The 15,750-nt window shown below is 39.8% G+C and overlaps 1 pseudogene; it reads left to right on the top strand.

Moving 5' to 3' along the window:
- The first annotated feature begins 6,960 nt into the window (after window positions 1–6,960).
- Window positions 6,961–11,254, top strand: LOC101731418 (annotated as a pseudogene).
- The last annotated feature ends 4,496 nt before the right edge of the window (window positions 11,255–15,750 follow it).

Raw genomic sequence — 15,750 nt, 5'->3', positions numbered from 1 at the left:
GGGATTTGATCTAATAAACAAGATAAGTCAATGACAGTTTTACACGGTATCTGAATGATTGCAATGCTGATGATTCCTTTTAAGACGCATATACTGTATATACACAGGCCATGTTTAGAATGATAGTTCCACATTTTATAGAATCTGGTGTGAGGAAACTGCATATTTTCACTCCTATTGTACATAGAGGAAAAAAGTACTATTCTCATGTATAAGTTCAAAGAAATCTGGATAATGACTGGATATTCTAAAAGTGGATTCAAATAACTGTATTCACTAGATCCTTTGAAGTATATTAATTATCCCTTTTCAGGGTTTCCGGAAAAATCCCAGCTATGATGATAATGCATGATTTGGGTTTAATTCCCTTTTTCATTTTATTGTCCTTGTAACAATATTAGTACCAGAGAATGTGAAAAGCATCAGGAACACCTGCTACAATATAATGGCCCAAAACCCAAACAGCAAACAACAACAATAAGAACAACACCTGCAAAAACACATAGAGAAAAAGACATACATAAGCAATAAAGTAAATATGCAAGATATTAAAACAAATAATAGATCTGATTTTATGCAGACAGTAACACAATGAAATGAACCTCCTGTAACTTCCAATTTTAGCATACAGAAAGCCACCAATCACAACCCCAAAGAAACTAATGTGAAGGAAGCTGCTATCTTATTTACTAAAAAATATATGCAAGGGCAATAAACAAACTAAACTTTCTGTGAAATAAAATGCAGACAGCGGCATGGCATAGGGCTGTCAACATGAATCGTACTGCTGCATGACTTGTAGGCCGGCATTGTGATATATAATGAGATTACTAATTATTGATTCCAATGTCCCTCCTGTCCACCATTGCAGTGCAACTTCAAACATTATGGGTCAGACTTATGTTCAGTTAAGTCCGGAAGAAGTGATCCTGGCACATCGATGAGGTTGATAGACTAGACATTCCACAGAAAAGAAGACGTGTGTCACTTTGAGGATAAATGGTGAGCACAATTTAGACCTAAGCCCATTAAATTCAGAAAGCAGAAACCTCACAGCCAGACACAGAGGAATAAGGGCTGAGGAGCTGAATGTAGAGAAAGCCATGAGCTGTAAGGAAAATTGGCAAAGGGACGTTTATTGGACATGCAACATTATGTCAGATCCTGCCTGGTAAAGGCTACACAATTATTGACAAAAGAGGTGCCTCTTAAGTGTGCCCTTGTAAATAGCACTCAAAAACATCTTCTACAATCTTTGTTACCTCTATATTTTGTTAATGCAAGATTCCAGAAATACCAATGGCCTTTATAAGACAGGATTTTCCTACTACCAGTGTTGAACATTAAATTGTATAGCTGGGATCTAGTCTTAGTTATTGACCTCTAGTTAGTTTAAGAAACTCTAAGGAGTGCAATTGTTTACCCATTAGCACTCCAACGCCTGTGCCTGCTCATAGTAAATGAAATGCCAAGTAAAATGCCAAACTTAGGTAGAACATAAGATTGACAGACTCAACATGTGAATATGTCAACCTAACTTACTATGTTACTATACTTATTTATTATAATGTTATCTTCCTTATGTTTACTTATCCATATTGTAAAATTATACACAGCTGTGTAAGTAGTGATTTAAAAATAAATTATACATACTTACTTACATACGTTGTGCCAAGGAAATGTATTTGCACAAAAGAGTTGTAAAGATCTGAGAATTCAGGTCGGGTTTGCATGTAAGCCCAATATGTCAGTTTTCTACAAATAAGTGTAGGGTTTATTTACTAAAGAGAACTCTGATGCTTTATAATAGTTCAGAAGTACATAAAAAGGACTTTGGAATATAGGATACCTTAAAGCAATGATCCCCAACCAATGGCTCGGGAGTAACATGTGGCTCACCAAGCCCTTTGATGTTGCTCCCAGTGGCCTCAGAGTAGGTGCCCATTTTTACATTTCTGGCCTGGAGGCAAGTTTGAGAAGCACAGAGATAATGTTCTACTCTAAGCAGAGCCTCCTGCAGGCCAGTCATTATTTGGCATCCCCAAAGAACGTTTTCATGTTTATGGGCCAGGGTCTGATGTGCAGAATATATCAGCACTATAAAAACAATATATTTGGGGTATAATTCTTCCATCCATGCCGGAATCTATATTAGGGTTACAAATGCATTTAACATTCTGTGAAAAATGCCTAGAATGTTTAAAAAAATAATATATGTAAACCTAAACAGACATTTATTAAAAAGGCATTAAGGGCACTCGGTTATGCCTGAAGAAACCTACTTTTTTTTTCCTACCAGGTCACTCAGTAATGGCCTTAAAAAAATTCCAGTTTTAATGAGAACTTCACAAATGATAATTTGTAATCTTCATAACTTGGCATTAATAGTTCATAGCCAGTCATGCTAATAACTATTCTCTTCTTTGTTACCCTCATTCCCTTATTGTTGCTTCTCTGTGACCTTTCTATATCCTTATTTATTTTTAATGTTGTTAAGTCTTCTGTTTTCTCCGTGTTTCTCCTTTGCATGTATTCTGTACACCTCACAAGATTCTGTTTCAGCAGAATTAAATATATCATCTTTGCGAAATGCAATACAGGTATGGGACCTATTATCCAGAATGCTCTGGACCCGGGGGTTTTCAGATAAGGGCTTGACAGGAGTATCGTTGGATTATTCCCTGCCCCTTGACAACTAAACCCCACCAATCCTTTACTTTCCATCCCCAGGAAACACACAGACACCAGTTTTGGATGAAAATGGCTGCAGAACATTTGTTAATAACAACTAAGAACAAATAGCATATCATAAACATCTCATAAGACAGTCCAACGTAACACATGTTACTCTTAAATAACCATGCATCATAACATCCCAATAACTGTGCAACGCAACTAGCCCGCCAGCTGCTATTTTAGCCCAGAACCCCAATAAAATTCACTTCCTGATACACTTCCTTACCCCTGAGGTTCCAGGCGTGCCAGCGCCAATTAACTGTGCAACTGCCTTCCTAACCTAACCATTGGCTCAACCACCCCGCCACCAACACTTCAGTACCAACACCTGTGTAGGGAGGGAGGGTCAGTGTTTTACTGTGCTGCCTAAAATGGAATGGGAAGCGGGAAGAATCCTCTCACTATTTATACTCCTACTAACGCTTCTCCCTGCAACTTCCAAAGCCACCAATCTCCACCAACTGGGAGTGGCTTCACAAACCCTACAGCTCATGCCCCTGCTTCCTTGCACTTTGCTATGGGTCATCGGGTTACTTTATGTAACTTAGATCATACCTTAAGTCAACTAAAAAAATATTTAAAAATTAATTAAACCCAATAGGATTGTTTTGCCTCTAATACAGATGAATTATCTCTGGGGATCAAGTACAAGGTACTGTTTTATTATTACAGAGAAAAACGAAATCATTTATAATGACGTCTATGGGAGATGGCCTTCCCGTAACTACCTGGAACTTTCTGGATAACGGATTTCTCGATAACAGATCCCATACCTGTATAAGAATCAAGAACAGGTTGGTAGCTAAAAATAATGATAGCTGTTCAGCTCTAAAGTAGAGTTATTATTATTACTTACCTATATAAGTATAGGTAAGGGGTCCATTATCCAGAAACCCATTATCCAGAAAGCTCTGAATTTAGGAAAGGCCATCTCCCATAGACTCCATTTTAATCAAATAATCCAAATTTAAATAATGATTTTCTTTTTTTTGTAATAATAAAACAGTACCTTGTAATTGATCCCAACTAAGATATAATTAATCCTTATTGGAGGCAAAACAATCCTCTTGCATTTATTTAATGTTTAAATGATTTTAGTAGACTTAAGGCATGGAGATCGAAATTACGGAAGGACCCCAGGTCCAGAGCATTCTGGATAACAGATCCCATACCTGTATTAGTAACTATGCAGATATGCCTCAGAATAAGCGGGGGTTTAAAAATATTTCATTTTCTGCTGTGTGAGCTTAGTTTTAACACTGAACTGCACGTGACCTAATGCATATTCTTGCAAAAGACTGAGAATTCTAAATCTATCACAATATTTAATTTAATAATATGCTAGTTTATGACTCAGTTATAATGAGGGGTCTTGATGCTGCACAAGAGTGTGGGTGTTTCAACCAAACTGTCACACTGGCACCTTCATTTTCTCTGTATTAGATATTCATATTTACAGAGATTGAAACTGAGTGCTGGCAATCTTTTTCCTTCTGTCTGGAGCTCTGTGCAAACTCAGATTGATGAAACTGGGGGATGAATAAATATACATAAATATGCATGGCAAGTATAATAAGGGATGTTTAACTGAGCAGAAGCTCTATAGGAAATACACAGAGTATATTCTCATATCTGGGTAACCTGCGATGGAGGACTAAAAAGCATGAATCAAGCAGACTGATTTCCAATACTGTCAATGCCAGGCAACATTGCAGGTTTAGACCCAATGTGTTGGAAGCGCATGAAAAATAAAAAATAAAAATACAAAATGCAATAGGTTTCAAAAGTTAATCAAACTGAAATGTAAGAGTTATGCCTATAACTCCAAATAACAACAAGGTGCACATAAAATATACAAATCGCAGTGTGGTGTAGTTGCACACTCACCAGATGGTAGTTAAGATATGCAGAGGTAAATGAAATCCACTGTTGATAGAGGTAGGTTCAAGGTCTCCATTCAATTTGGGGAAGCAAAAGATAAAAACAAAATATAGTGTAATACCCTTTATTAAAAATAGTCCTGCTGCAGTACCGGCTACTTACAGTATCCAGGTAAGAATAAAATGTATCACAAACAGCTCTACGCGTTTCACGTAGGTTTGGCTAGTTTTCTGCCTTGCTAAAATAAAAGCAGAAACCAGTCCACATGCCATGAAACTATCTGTCCAAAAAGGAAGGAGGTGTCCATTTAAGCAGTTCAACCACTGATTTTTAGTGATGAGCGAATCTGTCCCCTGAGCACAAATGTGTCTTTTGCAGGAAATGCATTGATGTCAATGGTCAGCTTTTTTGCTGAACATTCTTGAGTGTTTATTTAAATTCTTTTTCTTGTGCAAAATGTATTGAAATCAATGGGCATTTTAGTTCTGTTTTTTTTCTCTCACATTGGTTTTCTCACACATTTTTTGTGGCAAAATTTTGAGGATGGCAAAAGGTGGGCTTTTGCTGCTTATTGCCACTGTCTTTGTTACAGAGAACCCCCAAGTAACAGGCTTGGATAACATTTATGTATGCCATTTGCCTGGAGGAAATATTTTCAAACTGAAACAAGTTAAAATAAGCCCACAGGCCAAATGTGGCCCTCAAAAGGATTGTTATGGTCCTCCGTCTGCTTAGGCTCCATAGACTTCATTGTATGACATCATCATTTTAATTTAATCTGGCTCATTATGTGTAATAAGTTGGAGAGCACTGACTTACACCGTGAATAGGTAATCTTTGACAACCATCTAAAAGTTGGGTTACCCCATTAAGGGATCCCTCATGTTTTTAGCAGGACAGTCTGTGCCCACCTGCAAATGAACCTGTTTTGAAACAGATCTGTCAAATTCTGCTATAACTCCCATCATGACTGCTTGTTTAGTTAAGCGGACAAGGCTCTACAGAAAGGGTATTTCTGCCAGTACCTGCTGCTGTGCTGCCATCTGTCTCTTATATAAACTTACAGTATACGACAGGTGCCAGGCAGGCTGTGAGGTCATTGCCTCTAATAACTGTCAACATGGTCAAGCTGTTGATGTCTCACTGCAGTTTACTTCACTTTATAACCCTAGGGCTATTTTTGATCCCAGATTTGATTGGCTGCACTACTATCTCAGTCAGGGATGTGTACTAATTTCTCATTATGCTGTTTGCTCAAACAGGTCAAATAGTATAAATAGTATAATGGTTTGTCCTGGAATGGTAAACCAGTATTAAACTGGGGTTTGTATCTATATCACTGGAATGTAGGTCTATAATGTTATTTGATGTATCTGCTCTTTTTTTTAATTTAAAAATAGAAATCCTTCAGCTTTCACAGTACATCCACCTTCCCAGAACTGCCCCCAATTTATAAGCTGCAAGGTGGCATTTTCAACATCACAATGCATTGCCTGCCAGCCATGTAAATGTACAGATAATTGAAAAAGTGTTCTGAGCAGCATGAATCCGAGCCACTTGCCTAACATACTGTATCTTTATTCTTTCCTTCTCCCTGTAAATTGGCACCAACACCGCTGCATTTTAGAGACCTGCTCCCTCCCACTCTTTATACAAGCAAATAATATTGAACTTTGTTTCTGTTGCTCAAATGCCATTATTGATGGACAGGGGTGGCAGTCTTCTAAGTGGGAAAATATATTTCTGTAAGTACATGGTCACTCTTTGAAAAATTTTGTTAGCATACAAAATATAGTTAAACTATGTATATATAAGTATATTCATATATATATATATACAGTGGAGGAAATAATTATTTGACCCCTCACTGATTTTGTAAGTTTGTCCAATGACAAAGAAATGAAAAGTCTCAGAACAGTATCATTTCAATGGTAGGTTTATTTTAACAGTGGCAGATAGCACATCAAAAGGAAAATCGAAAAAATAACTTTAAATAAAAGATAGCAACTGATTTGCATTTCATTGAGTGAAATAAGTTTTTGAACCCTCTAACAAAAAAAGACTTAATACTTAGTGGAAAAACCCTTGTTTGCAAGCACAGAGGTCAAACGTTTCTTGTAATTGATGACCAAGTTTGCGCACATTTTAGGAGGAATGTTGGTCCCACTCCTCTTTGCAGATCATCTCTAAATCCCTAAGGTTTCGAGGCTGTCTCTGTGCAACTCTGAGCTTGAGCTCCCTCCATAGGTTTTGTTGTGTATTGACTGTTAATGTGTGATCACTAGATGGCGCTGTTACATGTACAAAACTGATATGTGTCATCCGGTTCTGCTAATAATTGTTTCCCCTAGCATTGCCTGTCTATCCTTGCCTTCCTCCCAACTTGTTGGCAGTTCAGCCATGTTTTGTTCTAAGTAAAGTTTGTTCCACTACAGCTGCTGTGAGCCTCTTTTATAATACTGTGTCCAGAATACAACACTGGCGACGAGGATTGGGATTAACGCATGAAAAAAAATCTACAAGAGTCAGTGAGTAAACAGAAACCTTGAGACCTTATTGCTCCATAATGGTGTCCCTGGGCCACATAGAAGAGTTTGATATTGCCAGGCCATCCTCCTGGGATTCCTATGCAGAGAGATTGCATTTCTTTCTAGAAGCAAATAATGTGACAAACCCTATGCAGAGACGTGCAGTGCTGCTCAGTGTCATAGGCTCAAAGACTTATGAGATTGTGCGCTCTCTGGTGTCCCCCACTAAACCCAGTGACTGCTCATTTGAGGAAATTATTAAGCAACTTAAAAATCATTTTGCACCCACCATATCTGAGACTGTTAAGAGGTTCCACTTTAACAGACGCAGCCAGCAGCCGGATGAGAGTATTGCTGCCTATATAGCAGAGCTGCGCAGATTGGCAGAAAGTTGTAATTTTGGCAGCAGCTTGGAATCCTTGCTAAGGGACCGTATTGTGTGTGGGGTCAGGGATGCAGCACTGCAAAGAAGGCTGCTAGCTAAGCACAACCTAACCTTTGCTTTGGCCCAGGAGGAAGCACTTGCTTATGAGGCTGCATCTGTGCATTCCAAGGAAATACAGGCCTCACCCAGTTCAGTTATTGCACCGGAGCTGCATCAAGTGTATAACAAGCCTGATGTTAAACTGCAGCCTGCATTAGCACAAGTATCAGATCAAGCAAAAGTAATGTGCCATAGTTGTGGGGGAGGCCACCTGCGTGGCAACTGTCGTTTCCAAAATGCTGTGTGTCACAAATGCAAGCGTCGTGGCCACATACAGAGAGTCTGCCGCCAAGCTGATAATCTACAGAGACCCAAGCAAGCCAGAGCAAATCTATCTGGGAATGCAACCCATATAGTGAAAATCCAAAATGACACCACTGAGAAAGAGGCAGATACAGGTATCTATATCTCTGAAATAATAAATAGTGTTGAAAATCAGCCAATGTGCAAAAAGAAATACACTGATGTAATACTACAAGGATCTAAGTGTAGAATGGAGGTAGATACAGGCTGTGACTATTCCTTAATTTCAGAGGAAACCTTCCATGCATTATGGCCCACTAATTGCCCACCTATTTTACCATGTGACGTTAGACTTGTGGATTACAATAAAAAGCCTGTGGATGTTGTGGGTGCATGTTTTGTTAAAGTCCTCTATGAAAAAGACAGAGGAAAACTACGCCTCATCATTACTAAAGGTCAAAGAGCAAGTTTATTAGGAGTAGAATGGTTTGAACCCCTGGGCATTCAGTTAACCGGAGTAAATTATGCAACAGCAGACTCTTTGCAAGCAGTCATCAAAGACTTTAGCAGTGTATTTGAAGAAGGCCTGGGTAAATTTAAGGGCTCACCAATATCATTCCTACTGGATCCCAAAGTTGTCCCAATACGCATGAAGCCCCGGCCTGTACCATTTGCTCTCCGTTCAAAAATAGATGACGAAATAGATCGCTTAGTGCAACAAGGAGCACTAATTCCAGTAACCCACCCAACTTGGGCCACCCCAATAGTGCCTGTACTGAAGCCAAATGGAGAAGTGAGGATATGTGCTGACTATAAATGCACAATCAACAAGGCATTACAAGAACATCCATATCAAATTCCTGCTGTCAATCAAATTCTCAGCACCTTGGCTAAGGGGAAGTTATTTGCCAAACTTGATTTAGCGCAAGCATACCAGCAGTTGCCGGTGGATGATGCAGCTGCTGATGCACAAACAATTATCACACACAAAGGAGCATTTAAAGCTACTAGATTGCAGTTTGGTGTTTGCATTGCACCAGGCGTATTCCAGAAATTGATGGATGACCTTCTTTCCAGCCTGCCAGGGGTGGTGCCATATTTTGACGATGTCCTCATTGGAGCAGACTCTGTGGAATCATTAACTGAAAGGGTGAGAGCAGTATTAAAGCAATTTTCAGATGCTGGATTAAAACTTAAGAAAGAAAAATGTGTTTTTGGGGTACCAAGTGTTGATTTCCTTGGATACAAAGTTGATGCACATGGAATACATCCAACAGATACAAAAGTGAAAGCCATTCATGAAGCTCCATTCCCCAAAAATAAACAGGAGCTGCAAGCATTTCTTGGCCTATTAAATTTCTACCATTCCTTCCTGAAAGACAAAGCTACTGTGGCTGAGCCACTGCACAGACTACTGGATAAAAATGCTACCTGGAAGTGGTCAGCCCTGCATGAGCAGGCATTTAGTGATGCCAAGAGACTTTTATCATCAGACAGTGTGTTAGTACATTATGATTTGAATAAACCTCTTACCCTGACATGTGATGCTTCTCCCTATGGAATAGGAGCGGTTTTAAGTCATACCGTAAGTGGTGGTCGTGAGGCTCCAATTGCATTCTATTCACGGACCATGAGTACCACAGAAAGGAATTATGCTCAGATTGATAAGGAAGCTCTAGCCATTGTGGCAGGTGTAAAAAAATTCCATGAGTACTTGTATGGCAGAGGTTTTGCTATTATTACTGACCATAAGCCGTTGTTGGGCCTACTGCACAGATAATTTCTCCACGCATGCTAAGATGGTGTTTATTGCTGAATGCTTATGACTATGAGTTGCAGTACCGTCCAGGGAAAGACATAAGTAATGCAGATGCGTTAAGCCGTTTGCCTCTAAACACTCCTGATTTTCAAGTACCGGCCTTGTCCGAGGTCCTCATGCTAGAGTCCTTAGCTAGTCCCCCTCTACAGGCATCAGATATTGCTCGCATGACAGCTACCGACCCAGTATTGTCTCGAGTGTTGAACTGGGTATGGAGGGGGTGGCCAAAAATAAGTTTAAAAGAAGAGTTCACACCTTTTGAGAAACGCCAGCATGAACTCTCTGCATACAAAGGGTGCCTTTTGTGGGGAAATAGAGTGGTAATTCCCAAAGCTGGGCAAACCCATGTTCTCAAAGCCCTGCATGAGAGTCACCCAGGTATTGTAAATATGAAAGCCCTTGCAAGAAGTTATGTCTGGTGGCCTAAAGTGGATGAATGCATTGAAAAATGGGTAAAAAGTTGTGTTCCTTGCCAATCCACCCGCCATGCCCCTGCTAAGGCCGGGGTACATCCATGGGAGGTGACTCGGAGCCCATGGTCTCGGCTACATATAGATTTTGCAGGCCCATTTCAAGGTCAAACATTCTTCCTTGTAGTGGACTCCTTTTCCAAATGGTTGGAAGTTGTTTCAGTTGCATCTGCAACCACCAATGCAGTCATTCAAGTGTTGCGGAAGTTGTTTGCCACACATGGGCTCCCAGACACAATTGTATCAGATAATGGAGCACAGTTTACATCTGCAGACTTTAGAGCATTTATGGAAAGTAATCTTATTCGTCATGTGACAACAGCACCATTCCATCCATCCTCAAATGGGCAAGCTGAGCGAATGGTCCAGACTACAAAGGATGCATTAAAAAGGATAATTGATGGTGACTGGAATTATAGACTGGCAAAATTTCTGTTGCAGCAGCATATAACTCCTTCTACTAGCACTGGCTGCAGCCCTGCAGAACTTTTGATGAACCGACGTCTTAAAACCTGTTTGGACAGACTGCATCCTGACCTGGCTTCGGATTTACAAAATAAACAAGAAGATCAATTCCATAAGAATGCACAGACCTCCACAGTGAGGATGTTTGAAGCAGGTAATAGTGTGTATGCCAGAAATTATGCAATGGGACCAAAATGGATACCAGCAGTCATTGTTGAAGCCACGGGCCCTGTCTCATACAAGGTTAAGATTGCGGATGGCCGTGTTATTCGAAGACATGTTGATCAGCTGCGGAGCAGACTAGGGGACAATGCTTGTCCTAACACTGAGGGCAACCATGGCCAGTCTGGATTGCAAAATGACTTAACTCCTCTAGCTTTTCCAGAGGAAGAGATTCCTGCAGCTGAACAAACAGAAGATGTACCTGAGAGGGTACCCGATAACACTGAGGCCAATCTACAAGGAGAGGTTATCAGTGTCCCACTGGAGCGGCCCCGAAGGGCCATTCAAAAGCCCCGCTACCTAGAGGATTATGTTATCTAGGAGGGGAGGGGTGTTGTGTATTGACTGTTAATGTGTGATCACTAGATGGCGCTGTTACATGTACAAAACTGATATGTGTCATCCGGTTCTGCTAATAATTGTTTCCCCTAGCATTGCCTGTCTATCCTTGCCTTCCTCCCAACTTGTTGGCAGTTCAGCCATGTTTTGTTCTAAGTAAAGTTTGTTCCACTACAGCTGCTGTGAGCCTCTTTTATAATACTGTGTCCAGAATACAACAGGTTTTCTATTGGATTAAGGTCCGGAGACTGACTAGGCCACTCCATGACCTTAATGTGCTTCTTCTTGAGCCACTCCTTTGTTGCCTTTGCTGTATGTTTTGGGTCATTGTCGTGCTGGAACACCCATCCACGACCCATTTTCAGTTTCCTGGCAGAGGGAAGGAGGTTGTCGTTCAGGATTTCACGATACATGGCTCCGTCCATTTTCCCGTTAATGCGAATAAGTTGTCCTGTGCCCTTAGCAGAAAAACACCCCCAAAGCAAAATGTTTCCACCCCCATGCTTGACGGTGGGGACGGTGTTTTGGGGGTCATAGGCAGCATTTTTCTTCCTCCAAACACAGCGAGTTGAGTTAATGCCAAAGAGCTCTATTTTGGTCTCATCAGACCACAGCACCTTCTCCCAGTCACTCACAGAATCATTCAGGTGTTCATTGGCAAACTTCAGACGGGCCTGCACATGTGCCTTCTTGAGCAGGGGGACCTTGCGAGCCCTGCAGGATTTTAATCCATTGCGGTGTAATGTGTTTCCAATGGTTTTCTTGGTGACTGTGGTCCCTGCTAATTTGAGGTCATTAACTAACTCCTCCCGTGTAGTTCTAGGATGCTTTTTCACCTTTCTCAGAATCATTGACACCCCACGAGGTGAGATCTTGCGTGGAGCCCCAGAGCGAGGTCGATTGATGGTCATTTTGTGCTCCTTCCATTTTCGAACAATCGCACCAACAGTTGTCACCTTCTCTCCCAGCTTCTTGCTAATGGTTTTGTAGCCCATTCCAGCCTTGTGCAGGTCTACAATTTTGTCTCTGACATCCTTGGACACCTCTTTGGTCTTTCCCATGTTGGAGAGTTTGGAGTCTGCTTGATTGATTGATTCTGTGGACAGGTGTCTTTTATACAGGTGACTAGTTAAGACAGGTGTCCTTAATGAGGTTGACTAATTGAGTAGAAGTGTCTAACCACTCTGTGGGAGCCAGAACTCTTAATGGTTGGTAGGGGTTCAAAAACTTATTTCACTCAAAGAAATGCAAATCAGTTGCTATCTTTTATTTAAAGTAATTTTTTCGATTTTCCTTTTGATGCGCTATCTGCCACTGTTAAAATAAACCTACCATTGAAATGATACTGTTCTGAGACTTTTCATTTCTTTGTCATTGGACAAACTTACAAAATCAGTGAGGGGTCAAATAATTATTTCCTCCACTGTATATATATATATATATATATATATATATAAATATATATATATATCTACAGAGAGAGAAAGGAATAAGCATCCTTATGTGGCTTGAGTCCTAATTAGGTGCAACACAACAGCATGAACCAGATCTACTGACAAACTGGAGAACTGTTAACAAAGCTTTACATCACAATGTTACATGTACAATGTAAATAAAAATTCCCAGCATCTTGTGTGAGATAATGACTTGCTGATACCTCTAAGCATTGCATTAGTCAGTTCAGTGTTGTCATGAATGCACATCAACACACAGACTACTGTAGGGACGAGGCTGCACTTGAAACACAGAAGGAGCGCACTGAGGCAATTTAATAGTAGCTGACAGCCCTGAAATTAAATAAATGGAGTATATTTGGGCTGGATATTTTGGACACACCTAATGCCAGATTGTAAAAAGCTAGGTCAAAGCCAAAGTCTATATAAGTGGTCAGGTTGGCAGAGATCACAAGGCAATTATTAACAGACACAAGGACTAATTAGAATGGAAGTTGGGCAAGAGCCCGAAGAAACCCAAAACTCAACGATGGATGCTAGCAGGCAACACAGCATTCCTCCTTTTTGAACAGTGAAATACATTTCAGAAAGAGAACTTGGTCTCCCGGTGTCCATGCCACTGTGTATGAGCCAGAGATCAAGAGATAAAAGCATTGCACCACCCTTGGGTTCTCCCTCAAATGAAAGCAATGAAATTAGTACAGGAATTAGGGGGTCCAAATTCTTTGGGAAAGATAAGTTGATATACAGTATATGATGACCACCTGTTTGTTTTCCCCATTTTTGTAATTAACCCATTCCCTACAACTTTTTATTTTTTTCCTCCATTTACTTTTATATGTTTAAACCCTCTCTGAAGTTTGAGCCAATGTTTAAAATTTGATCACCAGGTGAATTTGTTCTTATAGTAAGTTATTATTATTATATTACTCATACTTGCCTATATTCTACATCCTCCGACATGTGTTATTATTATTATTATTTAATTTTTCTTTGCACTATTGCTTTTTCTTAGCTTGAGATCTAAAAACTGGAGCAGCTACAAACCCCAGATCTGTGCACCCGTTTCTGGAGCAAGATAGCGTACATACAGTAAGAGAGGGAAGCATAGGGAAACTTTATCACTCATGTCATGTGATCCCAGGCCAAGCTGCCACAATGAAATATAAATATGGGCCCAACTAACAATATAAGTATAGGGCTTTATCTGCATGTATCAAATGTAATATTATTGTATTTGTGTGTATATTTTTTAACTGGCCCTGTTGTATATTAAAACATACAGAAACATACTGTAGCTGTCAGGAAAGCCAGTTGATTCACATATTCCCTTGAAGCTGATATTTTGAATTGAATTTTGAATTGCCTAAATGCTGCTGCTTGCTACATTCATGGATTCAATAAATTGTCTCCTGAGTAGGGACACTTTGCATTCTAAACAGTATCTGCTATTTAAAAAGATTTAATCTCTTTAAGTCCTGTGACACGTTGTGCCCATTACAGAATATTTTTGTTTATTGCTTCCCAGGTCTTGATTTGTTTCTTTTTACCTAGACTATTTAAATACAGTAAATATGCTTCCATTCAGTTACATGCATAGATCCAAAAATGTTATTGTAAGTATAAAATTAAAAAAAATACTGTTAATTCCAAATAATCACTGACATCTACTTTCTACACCAATCTAATCACACCATTATATTATGCAACCCTGGCCAGGGCCAAGTCAAATAACTGACTTTCTAAAACTGGAGTGATTAGGTCCTGCCTTTCCTTCACCACATTTAAAGGCAATAGTTTGAAGGGTATTCTATTGTACTTAAGTGCAAATATGATATATTTTAGAGCAAAATACAGAAATCTTGCAGAAAAAAAAAAGAGTAGAAAACACAACAATGATATTGTTCAAGAAAAGACGCTTTCATGCGGGGAAATGGACTGTAATAGCACTTACACAGGTGTTAAGAGAGACTCCTTTTGCATTGTTCCTGTATGTATACCCTTGGAGAAAGGAAAATAACAGCATTGGAACAGAGGTCACAACATAGAAGGAAAAACCATAAGGGTACTACGTACATAGAGAATTATGAGGCAGTTTTGTATTTCATCCATAAAAATGTTTTCCTGGAAACAGGCATAATAGCAAAATCAACACTGCATCTGAGCACTTCTCAGCCGGCAATTGTATTTGTTTCCACAAAATACTCTAGATTTGATGATGATGCCTGTGTTCTGCTACCATCAAGCCGCAGCAGCTGAATCCTCCAGCTTTACGTGAAAAGAAGCATTAGTCACTGCACTGCATTATGTGCCAAGCTCACCTTTCTATTTCAGAGCAGCCTGTAGCACCTGAAGATGTCCTGTAGCATAGTGTTTTTCTGATGAATACATCCTTTTAGGCATCTTTGCAGACAAGACACTAATGGAAACACAGAAAGCAGAGGTATTGTCTACTGTTTTCTATTAGCACTTCAGTGTAATAAGAAGACATCCTTGCAGCCCTCCGTGCAATTCAGGAATGTGCTAGGGGTTAGTCTTTTAAAAGTTTCTTTTTGTGAAACAAGGAATAGGTTTCTTTCTTGTCATCTTGAAGGTTCTTTTACAAAAATCAAATGTATTTTATTGTGATGACAATTTCAATAAGGAATATTTTCATCTCATAAATGATCTCATTGCGAACAACTGGAAGGCATTCATAAGCACACGAAACTCTAAGAGGGCAATAAAATGACTGTGCTTAGTGTTTATGATACAACTTCAAACTGTTAGGCTTTGCTGGGGTTTAATCCCAGGACCTGTAATCCTAGGACCTCCTGGTTTTTGTTCTCCCTAACCATTGAGCCAGATGAGCAGCCAGCAAGAGGTGATTGCTTGGTGTTTTCACCCACCTGTATCCTGGGATTCGTGACATCACCCCAGCAGCCTTACTGGCTAGGTGGGGTCAGCCAATCAGGGCTTACTCTGCCCTATTTAAGCCCATGGATGTAAGAACAACTAAAAAGTTTTATAACCTACAGCAACAAATCAAAAGTTTGTTTTCGAACAAAACAGAAATCTTATCTGTTTAGCAACATCTCCTTTGAAGCTTTCACTTTAGACAACTATTGTC

The sequence above is a fragment of the Xenopus tropicalis genome, chromosome 3 (genome assembly GCF_000004195.4).
Source record: "Xenopus tropicalis strain Nigerian chromosome 3, UCB_Xtro_10.0, whole genome shotgun sequence".
In the NCBI taxonomy this organism is placed as follows: Eukaryota; Metazoa; Chordata; class Amphibia; order Anura; family Pipidae; genus Xenopus; species Xenopus tropicalis.
This window is presented reverse-complemented; position numbering and strand designations above follow the sequence as displayed.